We start from the raw sequence: 18,839 nt of genomic DNA on the forward strand, positions 1-18,839 counted from the left end.
CTTTTCATGGAGCAGATTATTGCTCCTGGCTGATGGTTTCTCAGGCCAAATCCTGCTTTTGCTGTTCCTTCCTGGGTGAGTGGAGACAAAGGTGCTGAGCCAAGAGAGCAAGACCTGCTGGTCATGATGCAACCAACCTATGGAGTGCTGCTCCACATCCCTGCATGGCAATGGCCAATTCTTGTCCCTATCAGCAGTTTCTGGTCCTCCAAGACCTCACTCTTAGTGCCAAAAAAGCACCACAATCAAAAGACCTCAGCTGCTGTGCTCCTCCTGCCACCAGCTGGGCTCCTTCCCTGCTCTCTGTCCCTCCTGGTCTTGCTGAAGCACAGCCAGAAACCAGAGGTGCACAGGGATGTGCATTCCTCTGTTTCCAGAGAAATCCATGGCGGTGCCACAGCTCACTGCTCCTCCTGCCCTGGGGTCAACCTCCCTGAGCTCTTTTGTGCTCCCTCTGTGCCAACACAGCCCTTGAGATGCTCTGGATGTGGAGGGCAGGTCTGAGCATCCCTCTCTCCATCATCCAACTGCTCCTGGACATCCTTGCCTGCTCTCCCAGGCTGAGATCCCCTGGTAACACAAACATCTCTTCTGCCCTGGGCTCTCACCCCTGCTTTCTTCCCTGCTGAGAGCACTCCAGGGGCAAGAGCAGTGCCCACAGCCCGTGCCATCCCTCCTCCCCTCCGTCTGCCGCATCCCCTGGCCCGCTCTCTTCCCAAATCCCACCAGGACTTGGCTTCCTGCTTCCCTTTGCTGGCCAACGGCGTGGCCTGGCAGGGTGGGCACCCCATGCCCGTGAGCAGATGGCACAGCCGGACCCATGCCCAGGCTGGGAGCTGGGGGTCAGCCTGGGCAGGAGAGATGGAGCCAGCTCAGATGGGGCTGGAGCGCCAGGGCCAGGCGTGGCCGTGGCAAAGCTCAGGGCTATTTTTGACCTGGATGGATGAGGGTTTGTTTCCTGAGCTGGCACGTGTGCCTCTCACTGCCCAGTGGATGGAGGGACATGTTTTGGGTCATCAAAAGCCTGCAAATGGCCTTTTTTGGAGCAGAAATGGGAAGGGAGTGGGGTGCCGGGAGAGAGGAGCTGGTATTCCATAGGGGTGTCCTGCAGTGGTGTTGTGATCTGGTGTGGCTTGAGTTCTGCATGTTTTGCTGGGCTCTGGGGTGGCTGTTGCATCCATCAGCCTTGGGGCTTTCTCAGCTTGTATTTCCAAGTCCCAGTTATCACACTGGAGCCTTCAATGGGGCTCCAAGCCCATTTCCCCCAGCACCCCACCTTCCTCCTGCTGCAAAACCCATTGGAGCAAATGGGCGAGATGCCCATGGGAGCACACCCTGCCCTGCGGCATTTGTGAGCAACCCTGCACCTTTTGGTGCTCAGCAAACCCAGTTTGCTTGCAACCCAGCTGCTAGGTTTTTGGAAGGGCTTGGGGACAATGGGCTGTGTCCCCAGGGTGTGCAGGACGGGCTGGTGGCACCCGATCAGAGCGGCCACCAGGAGGATGGGTGACTTAGCACGTTTCCCCAGGCCCGCCTCCCCCTCGGCCTCCTCCTCTGGGAGCCCTGACATTAATGCAGCGGGAGGGGGGGGATTTATGGACGGCAGCCCTCCAATCGGGCCATCCATCCTGATTAAATTAGCCCTAATGGCTCAGCGCTGACTCTGAGCTCACGGCCCCGCGCAGCCGCGCTCGCTGCAGGCGCTCACCAGGGCTCGGTGCACCCTCCTTTCCCCTCATCCTCCTCCCCTCACCTGGACAATTCCTAAAAGAGTGGTTTGGGGCAGGGGGAGCTTGGAGCTGGAGCTGTTCCCTGGCTGGGAGCCCACGGGACATGGGGGTCCCCAGGGCTGCGGTTCTGTGCCGACAGAAGGGGACAACGAGCTTCTCCCCAGCCCTGGTGGAAAAACATGGGGAACTTCTCCCCAAAAGCAGAGGGAATCTGGGGCTTACCAGGATGGAAGTCCCAGGCTATTCATTTGCATTTCCTGTAGCAAACTTGGGAGAGAGGGATAAGCCACCAGCATGGGCAGGAGATGGGAACACCAGCCTGGCCAGTTGTGGCTGCCCAGCTCCTCCCAGCCTTCCCAGCCAGCCCCACTCTTGGAGACCATGAAGCTGCTCCCCTCACCCAGTGGGTGCCCCTGGCTCATGGTCAGACTTCCACCCCAGCTCTGCAGCCAATCTTTTAATCTATTTTTGAAGGGAGCATCAGGAACTTTGGTCTGGCACCTCTGGCTGGGCATTGGGGCAGGGAGGTATTTGGGAATCTTTCCATGGGCATGCTGGGGTGACAGGAGAGGAGGAGCAAGCTGGCATGTGAGAAGCTGCCTGACAGATAGAAAGCAGCAGTATTTTGGGGTCAGGATGTCTCTGAGTGGTCTTTACAGGACCACCATGCCCAGTGTGTGAGCTGGTGTCCCCTTTGATCTGCAAATCCCAAATCCCTGCTGTTAACTGAGTATCCATCAGGGCTGGGGCAAGGCCCTGCAGTGCTTTTCATCCTGGGATTTTGGTGTTGGTTGAAATTCAGTGTTTCTGAGGCTTGTGGAATGGGGTGAGATGGGACAAGCCAAGGTGGAGAGGGGAGCGGAGGCAGCGCTGGGAGCGCTGCCCTGAGGTGCTCTGGGGTGTTTGTGAGCAGTGAGGGAACAAACAATGCTCCAGCTCAGGAGAGGATGGGAGCTGGGCACCAGGAGAGTCGCTGCTCCAGGATGCTGCCGAAGGAGAGAGGGAGGAATTGCTGGTCCCAAACTTGTGGTGGGAACCACGGAAAAGTGAGGCAGAGGCTGCCAAAGGGCAGGGGAGGAGGCAGCCTCTTCATGTGCCGTGTTCTGTGGGGCTTTATGTTTTCTCTGTGACCTGCCAGCTCGTGACAGCCAAGCTGAGCAGCGCCGAGCATCGCTGGCGAGGCTGGAGGTCTCCTGGCTGTGATTTCTTCTTCTTCTTTTTTTTTTTTTTGAACAAAGCCTGTGAATCCCCAAAAAAGGAGCAGGCAGCAGCCCTGGGATCTCGCGGGTGACCGAGTGTGGAGGAAGTGTAGCAAAAATTACAGACGGTGGCTGGTTTGCATCTCCCTCTGGCTGGGAGCCAGCCTAGGTTGTGAGCCCACTGCAGCATCCCTGTGCCTCCCGCTCCCCTCCGCGGGGGAAGGTTTCACTTTGACCCTGTCCAAAAAGGCCTCGCTGTTATAAGGATAGTGTGACCTGGAGGCACCCAAAGCCTCCCGAAAGGCTTAAAATAATGCTCACCACCAAAGAAACAAACTTGGACTCCAGTCAACCTTTCGAAAAGAAAATAAAAATAATCCCCGCCCGCAATAAAAAGAAGTGGCTCCAATTCTCAGCCCTCCCTCTGCCCCCATCTCCCCTCCCCACACACACACAACCCCCTGCCCCTTAAACCGGCCCAAAGTGAAGCCTTCAGGGACGCTGTCCCACCATCGATTTTCCATGGAGGGTGCCCAGCGAGGATGAGGATGGGCTGCAGGGCTGCTGTCCCCCGAGCAGCGCGGGGGAGCTGAGCTGGATCCATCGGGAAGGGGCTGTTGCTTCCCGGCTCTGTGCGTGCCGGAGCTGGGGCTGGGCTAGAAAAAGCCAGCGGAAGCCATCAAGGTAGAGGAGAGGAGGAAGAAGAAGAAGAAGAAGCAGCAGCAGAAGGGCCGAAGGGCTGGGGCGAAGCAGCCATTAGGAAAGTGCTGATGCAGAGGTTCCCTCGTGTCTACGGGCAGAGTTGGAGGAGTTGCTGTTCGCGGACAAAGGCAGCAGGAGGGAGTGGAGCTTTGTAGAAGCCGGAGCCTGTCTCACTGGGTGTCTGTGTTTCATTCCCTGTCAAAAAGCCTGGGAGCTGGTGGGGGAAAAAGCAGGGAAGCGGCGAGCTGCAGCGCTCGCTCAGGATCAGATAGCAAGGAAACCAATAGCGGCGAGAAAAAAAAAAAAAAAAAAAAAAAAAGAGAAAACCAACCCACATCAACCAACCAACCCACCCACCCTCCACGCTGAGGCTGGAACAGGCAGGTCCCTGCCAACTCCACAGCACGCAGCAAGCAGGGAAGAAGGGAAGAAGTCCACCCTCCCCGGGCAGGAGCGGAGTTGAGCCCGAAGGATATTTGATGACACTTTGGCTACGATGGGTCCCCCAGCATCTTCCAGAGCCCATTTGAGGGTGAAGGCTCTGAAAGCGCAGAGGGAGTTTGAAGCTAAATTCACCTGAGTCTGGATCTCTTGGTCGCTGGGATTTATCTATTTTTCTTTTTTTCTCCACGGGGAAACCGAACCAAGAAAAAAAGCGAGTTTGCTTTTTTTTCCCTTTTTTTTTTTTTTTTAATCTCCCTCCTTTTTTTTTTTTTTTTTTTAATTTTTTTTTTTTCTCTTTTGGAAGAAGATTATTTTTTTCCCCCTGTGGTTGGAATGGAGGGGTTGGGTCTGTGCCTAAGAAGCAGCAGCAGCCGAACGTCGGTCCTGGGAGAAACCCGAGTGGATGTGGGGTCCCCTGCCAGCTAACTCTCCAGGAGCTGCAGCCCCACGGCCCGAGGGGCTGGATGCAGTGAGAGGTAAGTGCCGGCTCCGGTGCCTGCCGACCACGGCTCCTCCAGCTCCGTCTCAATCCCAAGTCAGAGGCAAAAACAGCAGTCTCATAGTGAGTCAATCACTTCCACCTATTGCAGCCCTAATGGAGAAATAAGACGGGGAAGTTTCGCAGCGCCGGCTCCACGGGGAAAGTTCCCCCTCACCCCTGTGCCCCAAATGCCAGTTTTGGGGGGGGGGGATGCTTTGCCAAGCGGCGTCACCGTGCCAGTGCCATGGGGCCCCCTCCCTGCCCAGCCAGCACTGAGGGTATTGCTGCTGCTTTTTGGGTTCCTCTCCGTGCTCCTGCTCCCCTCTGCTCGCTTCCCCCGGCCAGCTCGTTTCCTCACCCAAAACTTTTGCACAGCAGCGGTTTTGGGCGATGCCCACGCGGGGTTGTGCCCCTCGGTGCCCACACAGGGATGTTCACATGTTGGTGTGACACACACACAGCTCCTGACCCTCCTATCCCCAACTCCCCGGGCCCTGCCGGCGGGGACACGCTTGGGGTGAGCCCGGGAGCTGCAGGGCTGGGGGGATTTGGGAAGCAAACTGCAAAGCACAGGGAAAAATCCGAGCGAGCCGAGCCCAGCAGCAGCAGCAGCAACAGCAGCAGCAGCAGCAGCAGCAGCAGCAGCAGCAGCATAATTGCATCACTGTAATAGTATCGGCGCTGAGCACGAGCCAGGCGAGTAAAATTGTCCAGAAAATGAGCTGTACTAAAGTGCCTCCAGTTAGCAGCACCTGCACGCCTTCACTGGGTGCTCGAGGCCGTTCGTATTTTTAGAAGTCTCTCTTAATTATAGAGCAAAGAGTGTGAGAGGGAAAATGGTGTGTATTTAGCAGCATTCCCGGACAGTTTTGCAGTGAATATGAGCACAAAATCACCAAATAGGGTTTATTTGATTCCCCCCCTTTGCACTTGTGATTTTGAACCACCTGTTTTGCTGTGGTGTCAGCAAACGAGGGCTGGGTTCTTTTCTTTCCTGTTCTTAGAAAGCGTGGCGTGACTTTGCCCGTGAAAAAGATGGGAAGCGGTCCTGCTGCCTTCCCTCTGCACCCCAAATCAACCCCAATTTCTGAGACCTCCCCATTCCCATCCCAGGGGTGACACTGCTGGGGACAGGGCGCTCACATGTCGGCGCCAGGTCTTCTGCAAGCAGCAGAGAGCTGGGGATGTTTTACAGGTCACTGTGAAAAAAAATCCACAACAATCCCTGCAACAACTCGTTTTGCTTCTACAAACCTTCTTCCCCTCATCCCCTTCTATGCAAAACTTTCCAGGGCCTTTTGTTTGGAACAGCAGGTGAAATTCCCTTTGTGTGAGCACAAAGCAATGAAGCCACCAGAAAATAATGAAAACAAGACTAAAAAAAAAAATTAAAAAAAAAAGAAAATCCTTGCCTGCTCTTTTCAGGCCTGGAAGAACAGCGAGCGTTCCCATCCATGCCAGATAAGCTTAATAAAGCTCTGGCTTTGCTGGGGAAGGCACCGTAAAGGCCACTTTACTTCTTGCCTCTGATCCAAAACACACTTTGAAATTCTGTGTTGCCTCTGCTGCTCTTTACCCAAAAGAGTTGCTTTGCCTGTGAAGTCAAAGCAGTTTTTTCCTCAGCGCTGGAAAGACCCGGGGGGGGTTATGGCAATTCCCGTGGGACCAGCTGGGGTGGGATTTTGGTGTCACCCTGACTCTGGTGCCGTGGTGCTCTGTAGTTTTTGGTGGTGTCACAGTGGGGTTCTCCCCTGTCCCTGCTGGCTGGGGCAGCTCCACCAGCAGCAGAGCAGAAATGCTCCTGCTGCAGATAAACTTCGGAGGAGCTGCACCCCGAGCTGAAACCTGGAATTTCCACCCAAGTCCTGTCAGCTTTAGGGGCTCTTAGGGTGGGAATGTGCTTGAGAGACACGGGAGCCTCACCCAACCCCTGTGCAGGGGGAGGGAGGCTGGGTTGGCAGTTTTGGGGGTGCTGTCTGCAGCAGGAGTGGGAGCGCTGTCCCTGGCAGGGGCTGCTGGAGGGACAGTCCTGTCCTGCTCTCCTGTCACCGCTCAGGTGTGTGGCACTTGGAGGGGACACCTTATGTAAGCAGTGATGGCAGCGCCGTGCCCCGGCCGTGCCACCCTGCTCTGCCACTGCCAGGCCCTGTCCTGAGGGTCCCCTCTGGGTGCAGGAGCTGCTGGATCACTGTGCAAGGAGCGCAATCCCCCTGTCAGGACAAACAGCCCCAAGCCCAGGGTTTGCCTGGGGGTTTTGCAGAGTTCATGGCTGCACCCTTCCCAGCACAGGCTCTGGCATCCCCAGCCCTGGGAGGTGGCACCAGGCTCAAGCCCCTTTCTGGGCTCTTTTGCACCCCTTGGCTGAAATCCAGCCCCCTTTGGGTTTGGCAGTGCAGGGCAAGGGCTGGCTCACATGGATGAGGAGGCAGAAATTGTCCTCATGAGTGTGGAGACACTGGTTGGCAAAGGACCTGTGTCCCTGTCCCAGATCATGAGGCTGTCCCTCCATCCCCCTGAGTGCCCAGTGCACACCCAGACACCTGCCCTGGCCCTGGTGTGCCTGAAATGGAGGAAAGGAGAGGAAAAAAAGAGCATTAAGGGTCTTGGGAAGCCCCTGTGCCCCAGGGAGTGGAGCTTGGTGGGTGTCTCATCCCTCCAGCTCCACTCCAGCTTCTGAGTTGGGGTGCCAGGGAGAAAGGTGGGAGTGTGGTGGCAGGGAGGGTCCCAGTGCTGCTCTGCACAGCTCTGGGTGACTGTGGGCTTGTCACCTCACAGGGATGTGCCCCTCTTTCGCCATTCCTGGCTCCTTCCTAGCTTGTTCCCTGGTTCCAGCTGGGTCCTGCAGTCCCAGCTTGATCCCAGTTCCCAGCTCATTCCCTCGTTCCCAGCTTGCAGTGAGGCAGGACTGCCGGTGGGCGATGGATTTCTTGCAAAGCTCTCTCAGATTCCCCCGTTGGACTTTTGAAGCATCTGGTATCACTATCTCAGCGTCATTATGAATTAATTAACATTAATTTCCTGCTCTGCTATCTCCCATTGCTGGGACCTTTAGCCTGGGCTTTTTTCTCCCCGTCCCTGACATCCTCAAACAGAATGGCCAGATCCAGACCTTGCCTGACAGAAAACCAGAGAGAAATCACCTAACTGGGCAATGGGGGGCTTTTGGGGTCCCCATCCTGCACCAAGGCCGGGGATGCTGCTGGGATCCCGATGGTCTGGTAGCCAGGATAAGGCTGATCCTGGGGGAGCCCCAGTGCTGCCAGCCCTGCCTGCCCCCTGGCCGTGCCCCAGCACAGGGGATGGGTGTTTGGGGATGGGAGATGCCGGTTGTGCCACCCCTCACCTCCATTTCCCTGCAGGGATGCAGGGCAGGTGGGGCCGGGGCTGTCCTGAAGGGGAAGGATTTTCCCTCCAGCTCTGGGAAATCCTGCTTGTGGCTCCCCAGCCTGTGCTGGAGGCACCAGGCGTGTTCCTCTCTGGGATGCTGCTCCAGGGACGCTGATCCCAAGGAGGTTGATGGCAGGGATGCTGTCACAGGGATGCTGTGGCAGGGATGCTGGCCCCAGGAAGGCTGTCCTTAGGGATGCTGATCCTCCAGATTTGTGAGGATGGGGATGCAGATGCAGCAGGCTGGGATCAGGGCTGGATCCTTTGCATCCTGCTCCGTGAGTCACCCCAAGGGAGGCACAGCCCGGGAGGCACAGCCTGACCCTGGCTCCTTCCCTGAGCCCTCACCTGCACGGGTGAGCCCTGGAGAGCCCAGAAGGACTCAGGGGGATGTGAGTGCAGCACCCGCTGCCTCCCAGCCCCATCCCACCCTCCCACGCCCCATTCCCTGCCCCACAGCAGCCCAACCCTCCTGTCCCCCCAGTGCCACCCCGGTGCCACCACCGTGTCCCCCACGGCAGGGCCACAGCAACCCAAGGGCCACCCCAGCCCCTCCTTGCAGCGTGGGCCGAGCTGGGGGGGGTTTCCCCCAAACTCCCAAGCCCCGGGGTGGGGGTGGCAGCCCCGGGGGGGGCCGGGGGACAACCCTGGTGTCCTACATCCCCCGAGCTGGCTGGGGCTTACGTAACGGCCGTGCTGCAGTGTCTGCTCTGCTCAGCGCCAGTGCCACCAGCGGAGCTGCAGCGCGAGCCCGGCTCCCTGGATATTTGCTTTTTGGGGACAGGGGGGAGGGAGGGGGACACCTGCAGGGGAGCTGAGCTTTGGGGAGTGGCCAGCATCTGGAGGGGGTGGTTGGCAGGGCTGGCTGAGCGTGAGGTTGAGGTGTCTGCTCACAGTCCCTTCTGGCAGTGACCTTGGGGGTCAGAGTTCCCCCCGGGTGGCAGCAGGAAGGAGGGGTTGGGGATGGGGACAGCAGAGAGGGCCCTGCCCTGGTCCTAAGCCAGAGGTGAGGTTGGAGTCCCTGCTGCACCCTCCTGCCACTCACAGTGCTGCCTCTCCCCTCTCAGGAGAGCACTGTGCAGGTGGGGAAACTGAGGCAGGAGGCTGTGACATCCTGTGGGGAGCAGGTACCAGGGACCCTCTGGATGGGGAGGGGATGGGGAATTACCAGCTCCTCAGAGAACCCTGGGTTGGAGATGCCCCAGCTGAGCCCAAGCTCAGCCCCCAGAGCTGGTGTCCCCCCTCAGGGCTGGCACTCGGAGCAGCCTGACAGGGAGGGGCAGCTCTGGGTGTGTGTGACACGCCAAGGGCCATGGGGGGACACCAGGCTGGCTGCAGCGCCCTTCGTGTCCCCAGCTTGAGTTCCCCGGAAGCCACAGGGTGCAGAGCAGGGAACTGCAGGGAGAGACCTCCCTGCCAGGCTGTGCCAAGGCCGTGGTGTGACAGGGGACCAGTGTGTCACCAGTGTGCCACCAGTGTGCCACCAGTGTGTCACCAATGTGCCACCAGTGTGCCACCAGTGTGTCACCATGCCTGACCACTGCCAAGTGCCGGGGTGCACCTGGGATCTGAGCCAGCCCTGGGGGCTGTGGGTGGGCTCAGGGTGCTGACAGCAGCCCAGGGGCTCAGGTGGCACCTGCTGCAGGTCCTTCTGCAGCTGAGATGTCACCACAGTCCCACTCTGACCCAGCTCTGCTCCAGCAGAGCTCGCTGCAAGCAGGAGGAGGGTTTGTGTCCCAGTGGTCACCCAGTGCTGTGGGGACCTGGTGGGTCCCTGGCCCATCCTGCTCGTGCAGGGCCATCCAGTGCCACCAGCAGCTGGGCTGTGCCTCCATGGTGCCTCATAGCAATGCCACCACCTGTGAGTGCCACCTGCCCTCAGGGGTGCCCGGCAGGGCAGCGTGTGTGTCACTGCAGGGCTGTGGGAAATCCCAGTGTGAAATACATGGTGTCATCCATCAGTGACAGCCAGGGTGGCCCCAGGGACCGAGGCAGTGAGACCACCCTTTTCTCTCCCCCTTTGCCCCTCGTTCCCAGGCTCAGCTGGCATTTCTGCCAGGGTTTGGTGGGATGGAGCCCCAGCACCCCCAGCATCCTGCTGGGTGCCCTGTGCCCTCCTGGAGGGCGCACGCTGTGCTCGGCACAGGGACCCCACACCCCGGGGCCAGGGGGAACCAAGGACACCAGTGAGCTCATCCCTCCTGCCTGGGCTGGGAAAATCATTGCATTGTGCTCCCTGCAAGAGGCTCAAAGGCCTTTGGTTCCCTTTTAGGATGTGGCTGGAAAGGAGCCACCAAAACAAATGCCAGGAAAAATAAGCCTTCGGTAGTGGCTACTTTCTTTTTGGGATCTGAATGTGGGTCCCTCACCTCACTTGGGGAACCCCCAGTGCTTGGGCTGTAGGGATGAAACTCACCCCAACGCAGGCCCTTCATTTCTGCCAAATTCCAACCTGTTGGGTGATTCAAATGTTCGGGAGAAGTCTCTGGATTGTGCTGCTTTGTCCCTGCAGCAGAGCAGGGGAGCCCTGGCACAATCCCCTGGAGGGTTGGGGCACCTGGCTCGGTGGGATCCTGCTCCCCAGCCAGGCTGGGATCTCAGCTGGGCTGAGAACACCCTCCAGCTCGTCACACACATGGGCCAGCTAATCTGCATCTGACAGCGAGTCATCCTTCCCACCGTGCTGAGGGCTGCACTGACAGTGTGCCTAAAGGGGCTGATGAATTAAGTGCATCTTATAAATACACCAGATATTAAAATTCCCGTGTAATTACAGTGCAATGGATTGTGTGTGGTGCTGAAGGGGAAGCAATTCAGCAGAGCAAAGGAATTACAGAGAGAGAGGAGAGGCAGTGAGGCATCACTGCACCCAGCTCTGCTCTGCCGGGGTAGAGCAGGGGCTGCAGTGGGAGCAAGGCTGAGAGGTCCCAGAGCTCTGCTGGCATCCAGGGCTTGTCTGGGACACTGCAGGGATTGGGGTCATTGAGTTGGAACCTGCAGAGTTTCGTGGAGGGGAGTGAGAGAGGGCTGTGCTCTGCTTCATCCCCTGCTCCCCGTCTGCCTCTGGCCACACAGACCCACGAGCTCACTCCAGCACCCCACTGCTCCCAGGGCTCCCATGTGTGACCAGCACTCAGTGCTTGAGCAGATCTAAGACAAGAGAACCTGATTTCCTTTCCTTTCCTTTCCTTTCCTTTCCTTTCCTTTCCTTTCCTTTCCTTTCCTTTCCTTTCCTTTCCTTTCCTTTCCTTTCCTTTCCTTTCCTTTCCTTTCCTTTCCTTTCCTTTCCTTTCCTTTCCTTTCCTTTCCTTTCCTTTCCCCCTCTTCCCCTTCTCTTTCCTCTTTGCTATCTTCTTTCCTTTCCTTTATTTTTTTTCTGTCTCCCTCCTCTCTTTTCCCCTACTGTTTTTGTTTGTTTGTTTGGTTTGGTTTTTTCCCCTGCTCCTCCTTTTCTCTCTCCTTTTCCCCTTTCATGCTCCCAGCCCCGGGAGCTGCAGGTGTGTGAGCTGCAGGCAGAGGCTGCTCCAGGTGGTCAAACATCCCATCCCACCGCTCACATCCCCACATTCCAGCACCGGTGGCACGGGGGGGAATTTCTTGGTGCTTTCAGCGCCCCTGGCCCAGGGAGGGGGTGCCACCTGCAAGGGACCTCGTGCTCAGAGTGTCCCCAGCACGGTTTGGCTGCGGAGCTGCCGGAGCAAAGGCTTTGCCTTAATGAGCCGGTGCTGGCTGGCTCATTAATGATGTGCAGCGGCGCCATCGGCAGACAATTAGGGAGTGTTGTCCCCGGCTCTAATGAGGGCACAGAGCGAGCTGGGGGTGCTGTGGGGTGCTGTGGGATGTGATGGGATGCTGTGGGATGCTGTGGGGTGCTGTAGGATGCTGTGGGGTGCTGTGGGATGTGGTGGGATGCTATAGGATGCTGTGGGATTGCTGTGGGATGCCATGGGGTGCTGTGGGATTGCTGTGGGGTGCTGTAGGATGCTGTGAGATGCTGTGGGGTGCTGTGGGGTGCTGTAGGAAGCTGTGGGGTGCTGTGGGACACTGTGGGGTGCTGTGGGGTGCCATGGGGTGCCACATGTGTGGGCACAGAGCTGGGCTGTGTCAAGGCACCCACCTGGCAGCACCAGTGACCCACCCCACCACCACCCACAGCGCTGCCTCCTCCTCATCCTCTTCTTCCTCCTCCTCTTCTCCCTCTCCAGAAGGGCCAGGACTCCCACAGGACACTGTCCCCATCGTGTCCCCATCCCACACTTGGTGAGGACACGGGGCCCTGTGATGCCTGCCTGGTGCAATGGTGTTTGTTCACTAATTAGCACAATCTGGCAACCCACACCGTTCTCCCAGTCATTAATTGTTATTAATTATTTGTTATGCAAATAGGATTGAGGAGCACAGGGCTGAAGGCAGCACAAACACAAACAGTCCCAGGCCTGGGTGTTTGTGTAAGGGTGGGCAAGGTGGGAGGGCCTGGAGCCACCCTGGCTCTGGGTGCTGGGCCCTGCCTGGGGTCCCCTGGGAGCTGGGGACATGCTGGTGGCATCAATGGCAATTGGTGTTGCAGGGCTGGCGCTGGAGGGGACTGCAGGAGTGCTGGATGTGGGCTGTAATGGGGTCATGGTGCTTTTCAGGGTCCTGGGGGAGGAAGGTGATGACCCAAGGGTGAAAGGAGATGTGCTGGTGGCGGGTGGCTGAGGAAGGTGCTGCTGGCAGAGGTGGGAAAGGTGATCTCTGTGTTCTGTGGGTGCTGAGGATGTCCTGTCCCGCTCTTTTCCCTGTGCTCCATCCCTGGGAATGGTGTCTGGGGGGAAGTTGGGATCTTTCACCAAAGCTGGTTCATAAGTGGCAGTTTCCTGTCTCCACCCCCAGCTGGATGGAGGATGGGGCTGGGACCCACCTGTGCACCCCTCCCAGCCACTGCCTGGTGCTGATGGGGCTTTATTTGGGTGCTCCCCACCTTCCCCTTCCCCTCCACCTGGGGCTCTCTGCTCTGTCCATGCCTCCCTTCACTTTGCATGCCTCTGATCTCCCCATCCACCCCAAATGCAGCCCCCCATCATCCCCATCACCTCCCTGTGCCACAGAGCTCCAGCACCAGGGGCACCGTGCCACAGGGACACAGCCTGGCAGCAGCAGGGCCCTACCCAAGCCCTGCCTGAGCAATGGGGAAGGGAACTGAGAAAAAAAATGGAAATTAAAGAGAGGAAAGGATTAATAAGGATCCTGCCTCAACCACAATGGCTTTGTTTCAGCAGAGCTGATACCGCACACTGGCTAACGCTGCTCCTCAGAGGGTTTTGGGAAGCAGAGAGGTTTTGGCCATGCCCAGGTGCAGATCTGGAGTGCTGTGAGTGTGGTCTTGGTCCCTGCCCAGCCACTGATATTCCCTGGTGTCCCCAGCCAAGTGCTGCACCATGAGGCCACCGTTGGCATAAAGCAGAGCCCTGGCAGAGTGGAGATGTGGGGGAAGAAAGGTGTTCTCACAAGGCAGTGCCTGTCCTGCTGGGTGCTCTGTGGAGCCGTGCCCTGGGACATGGGACAGCCTGGAATCTGGAGGGCTGCTGGCTCCTGCTGCACAGGGCATCACCCCACGGGCTGTGTACAGCCCACCCTGACTGCCCCGAGCACAGAACCACCCGTGTGTTTGTAACAACTCCCTCTTCCGAGCACCAAGCTCCATCACCTGTACATCCGTGTATGTCCCTGTATCTCCCTTCCCAGCCCTGGTGTAATTTGCTTTTTGCATTTCCTAGATCCCTCAGCCACTGCCCCATAAGGCTGCTTCCTGCATTTCCTCCATCCCGGGGTATTTGCCCTTTAGAGGAACATTTCTTTAGAGGTATTCCCAGCAGGGATGGGAGGGGAGCAGCACTTTGCACAAGCTGTGCTCAGAGCTGCAGCGGCGTCCCGACAAAGCTCTCCCATTATTCCTGTGCCTGATGTCCGTGGGGAGCTCAGCCTCTTTTCTTCCCTCTCCGCTGCAGGAATCAGCTCTGGCTGCCGCCAGGGTTATCTCCATCCTCCAGCTTGCAGCACGCTCTGCTGGTTCCCCGTCCCTCCGAGGGCTGGGGCCCGACCCCGGCCGGGCAGCTCAGGCTCCCGCAGCGGAGCGCCGGGGCTGCATTCTCCCATCGCCAATAACGAGCTCGCAGATAAAACCAGGAGAAAAACCGGGGACTTGTGGAAGTTCCCTGCCTGCCGCCCGGGCACTGGTGCGTGCTCTCTGCCCCATCCCGATGCCAAGGCTGAGCCGGGGGCTGCGGGGAGGGCTGAAGCCAGATGCCAGTTTCTAATAAAGCTCAGCTCCCGCCGTGAGCCGCTCCAGATGAGAACGGCGGGGAAGCCGCCGCCGGACGGACACGTGAAAAGCAGCTGAAGGTGAAAGGATCTTGCATCTGTGCGCTGCCCGTGATTTGTGGCATGAGGATGCCCTGAGGAGCATCGTGCCCCGGCTCTGGCCCCCGTGGGGGGCTCAGGGCGCTGCGGGGTCCGAGGCGCGGGCGCTGCGGGGAGCGCAGCAGGAAGGAAGCGCTGGGCGAGGACACAGCCAGCACTGCGTGCACGTCCTTACACGTGTGCTATTTTCAGCTTGACGGGGAGCAGGCCAAGTTCTCCAACAGATTGAGTTGGGAGCTGAAATCCTCCTCTCCTCCTCCCCGCTGCCCAGCACCCACCGCCTGCAGGCACGGCGGGTCCGAGCGCGCCGCGGGCCCCGCGCTCTGCTCCGTGCGGTCCGTGCTCCCATCCCTCCGGAGCTGAACCCCGCTCCCTCTGCCGCTGCTGCCGCTGCCCCACCTCGTAGCAAGGCCACAGGATCTGTCCCTGCTCAGGGACCAGCGGCTGCAGCTTCTCCCTTCCCCGCTTTGCAGCTTCTCCCAAACCCAAACCGCCACCAGCGTCCTCCCAAACCCAAACCCATCGTGGATCTTCAGCCTCACCTGCCTTTGGCTTCATCACACACATTCTCACCTGCTCCATCCTTGCTTTTTTCCCAAGAAGAAATATCTCTCCTCCCCTCCTTCCTCCCCTTCCCAAATTCCTCCTTCCTCACCCCCATCGCTGTGACCCCTCCAGAAGTGCAGCCATGTCCCCGCCTTGTTTGAAATGCAGGAAAGAAGCCCATGTGCACCTTACTGCCTCGGCACCTTGTAATCATTTTGTCACACAAAAAGCACTTTTGTCAAGCCCCCACAGGCAAACTGGAAGGGGATGGATTGGGAAGAGGTATCTGACACCACTCCCTGTTTTTTCCCCCTTTTGCCATCCGGGGTTTTGCTTTACGTGAGGGACAAGCATTGGGTTTTTCTCTCCTCTCCCTCTCCACGTGTTTCAACAACTGTCCTGAGAGAGTGAAAGGAATAAGGGAAATGTTACAGGAAAGCAGCAAGGCTGGAGAAAATGTATTGCCAGAGGCTGGGTCTGCTCAACAAAGTGCAATTACGCAATGGGAGGAGAAAGCTGTTCAGGCCCGGAGAGGGGTTTCCAACCAGGACTAATGGAGCCCCAGGCCTGGTCACCTGGGATGGCCCCAAAATGTTCAGGTGCTGGGGGGGCATTAAATGGCTCCTTCTGTCCAGCACATGAGCTGCTCTGAGGGGTTTTACAGTGGGAGGTCAATGGCGTCGGTTTGCTCCATCCTCAAAGCAGCAAACTCAGTGACAGCGGCTGCCTGGCCCAATCCTGGGAGCCCAAACCTTCCTCCAGGGCCAAGCCCCTGAAGGAGACAGGGTTGTCCTTGATGCCATCTCTCCCACTGCATCTTCAGGAGGGGTGTCCCTTTCTCAGCCCCTTCATCTTCTCTGATGAGAGTCTGGGGTCACAGAGCAGCTGACAGCAGCCCTTTCCTCCAGGAAAAGGGTGGAGGCACTTGGAGTCAGCATTTCATATGGCCTTGAGGACAGATGGGCTTCCCAGGGACAGGCAGACGGTGTCAGGGGAACAGGCTCTACTCCAAGTATGGGGACCTCTGATTTGGGTTCTGCAGCCTGGGAATGTGGCTCTGCTTTTCTTCCCTGCTTTTCTTTCGGCTGGCACTTGCCTGAGCATAGGGGCAAGCTGTCTTTGCCAGCCTGTGTCACATGAGCACCACGGGGAGTTTGCACAGAGCTGATCCCCTCTCCCTAACCTTTCCACTAATGAGGAGGCAAATTCCTGGGATGGCTGCAGGGCTGGAAGGTCAGAGCCATCACAGCCTGGCAGCCCCATGGCTCTGCCCATGGTCTCATCCCCCTTTCCCACATCCTTAGTGGTTTGGGGTGTAAAGAGGAGCTGGGAACAGGATGCTCCAAGGAATTCTCATGTCCAGGATGGCACCATTGGCTGGAAAAATGAGGCACCACAAAGCAAAGCCGAGCCCTGCCTAACGAACAGGCGGTCATTAACTCTGCGCTGAAGTGTTTGCAGGTCTACAGCACAGAAAAAAAACAACAAAAAAAAAAATCCCCAGAACCCACTTGCAAATGCTGCTCATCTAATTAGGGTACCAGGAAAGGCTCATCCATCCTTATGTGTCCAGCGTGTCCTCAAACACGCACGTGAAATCCGGGCCATCAAACACTGGGAGCCGGCGTCGCAGCGAGACGCTCCCGTCCGGAGACAGGTCTTTAAATCATCCCCGAGCTCTGGGAAAACTGCAGACAGCTCCAGAGCGGAAAATGAAAAGGCAAAACGTTGCTCCTGGAACTCTTGCCCTGAATTATTTGCTCAGCTTCAATAATAAGTTACACAGAAGCCAAAGTGAAGCTGCTCAGATGGTTTTGTGGGGAGAACCAGCCTGGTGGATGCTGTGGAGCGGTGCCTGGACCCTTGGTCCTCCAGCACCTTTGGGAATTGATGTGCTCTGGGAAGACAGGCTGGGAAAAGAGGGGAAAAATCCCTCTTTAATGGGCTTTTGTGCAGTATGCAGGTGTGGGAGATGGGATTGAAGCTTTTAATTGATTGTCCTGGAGCTGGAGGGGACAGCAGTGGTGGGGATGATGTTGCTCTGTCTCCTGTTTGCTGGCCCTGTTGCTCCCATGGGTGAATAACTGGCAGGTACCAGCAGGGAAAACTCTGGGCTCTTTCCCTGCCTTATTCTAGGCTAGTTTGACTAAATGTGGCTCGTTTAGGATGAATCACTCTTGCACTGCTGGTTGTGACCTGCTGGCCACTGTGCTTGCTGAGCTTCTGCAATTTCTCTTTTATTGGTGAAAATGAGAAGTTGCTTTTTCTGCCCTTTTCTCTGGGATCACAGATTGCAAATAATGATTGCCTTAAACACAGGCTATTTCCCAGCTTGCTGGGGAAGGGATTGCTGGGTGTTCAGTGCTGGTGGCACCAGGAGCCAGGCCAGCTCTGTGTTAACATGGTCCAACAAGCATCTTAATTTAACTCTCTGTAATTTAACTCTCCTTTATTTAAGTCTCCCCTTTCTCAACTTCATCTTTCCTAATGGAGCAGAGTGGATGAGGTCTTGCCACAGGCCATGTGTTGCATCCTGCACACTGGGCTCTGGGTTGGTTTCCATGTGTTTCTCATGGAAAGGTGATGTCTGGGCTGGATCCTGCTCTGTTGAGCTGCAATGGATCCCATTTTCTCTTGTGCCTGATTCCATGGGATCACATGGAGTACAAGGAGCTGCTCACACAGAGTGGCTGAATTTGTGTCCCTGGATTTATTGGTTTCTGTTTGCTGCTTTTTCTCCTGTTTCCTTTCCATGGGATTATTTATAGCCAGGCCAACTCTGCTCCCACTCTCCTCTCCCTCCGAGGTCCCCAGGTGTTGCCTTGAGGAGTCAGGCACCTTGTTCCCAGTGAAAGATGCTGTCAAGGCTTAGCCCAAGGGCACAGGTATAAAACTTCCTGCAGGAACAATTTGCTGCAGGAATTGTGCTGAACCAGCCAAACTGGGTGGTTTCAGGGGATCAACCAGGACTGCGCTGAGATGATCTCACCTGCTTGCTTCCAGCCTGATCCCATTGCTTGTGTAACTCAAACATGTTTTGTAAGGAAAATCTAACCTGATGATCCTTCCCCTTATGGACTAAGCCAGGATCTGATTTTGGCATTTCTGGCAATAGCAAAATATAAATTTTCCCCCACGGCTTCTTCTCTTTGTGACTCTCATAAGAGCCCTGAGGATTTTGCTGATGCCCTGAGACAGCAGCAGGTCTGGGCACATGGTTAAAGGTGCAGATGAGACACTTGGGGACATGGATTAGTGGTGGCCATGGCAGTGCTGGGTTAACTGGGTGGTCTTGGAGACCTTTTCCAACCCTAATGATTCTGCGTGGTGCAGAAAGGCAGGGAGGTCTCCAGAAACCCAAAGAGTGGCTCCACATTTGCCTTGGGTCTGTCAGGACCCAGCAACCTTTACCCCAAATGAAAATGTGCTTTTGGGGTAAAAAACCCCAACAAAACACATGAAAAAAAAATAAAAAATCAGTATCTGTGATGCCATCTGTGTCTGCAGTGTGGCACAGCAGGGACAAGCTGTGCCCAGACTGCTGAGCACCTATGCCAGGGAGCTGAAAGAGGTGGCACGAGCCTTCCTCCTCATTTTCCCCCCCTGGGAGAGGAATGTCCTGTTTCTCTTGGGAACAGCGTATCTCCTTGGCATCTCTCTCTTTAGAAGCTTTGATTTCTTTTCCAACTGCATCTCTCTAGCCTCAACAGCATGTCTTGGATTTTTTTTCTCCCACTGGTTGATCTCCTGTTGATCCCAGGGGAAGGCTGGTTGGAAACCTCTCCAGCAGCCCAGGCAAGAGGCAATGGAGGGCTGGGGGCAGCAAGTTGCCAGTTCATTTGTTTTCCTCGATGGGGTTTCAAAAAAAAAAAAAAAGTGATGGGCTGATGAGTTTGGAGTCTCAGGGGGGCAATTTCCCTGGCAGCATCCAAGTTGTGTCACCTCTCTGCT

General features: G+C 56.9%; 1 protein-coding gene across 2 annotated transcripts in view; it reads left to right on the plus strand.

The window, feature by feature from the left end:
• The window catches only part of LOC139598013 (ATP-sensitive inward rectifier potassium channel 12), a 58,732-nt gene that overhangs the window by 20,718 nt on the left and 19,175 nt on the right, over positions 1–18,839 (plus strand). Inside the window, exon 1 of one of the 2 annotated variants that reach the window (XM_071443872.1) lies at positions 3,442–4,551. The exons of the other annotated variant lie outside the window; for it this stretch is intronic. The gene's annotated coding sequence lies outside the window, so the exon portion shown is untranslated. Of the gene's footprint in view, positions 1–3,441; positions 4,552–18,839 lie in introns of those variants that run through there. 2 annotated transcript variants of the gene reach the window in all.

Source organism: Agelaius tricolor, unplaced genomic scaffold, assembly GCF_023055355.1.
Source record: "Agelaius tricolor isolate 1412-34295 unplaced genomic scaffold, bAgeTri1.0.p SCAF_19, whole genome shotgun sequence".
NCBI lineage: Eukaryota > Metazoa > Chordata > Aves > Passeriformes > Icteridae > Agelaius > Agelaius tricolor.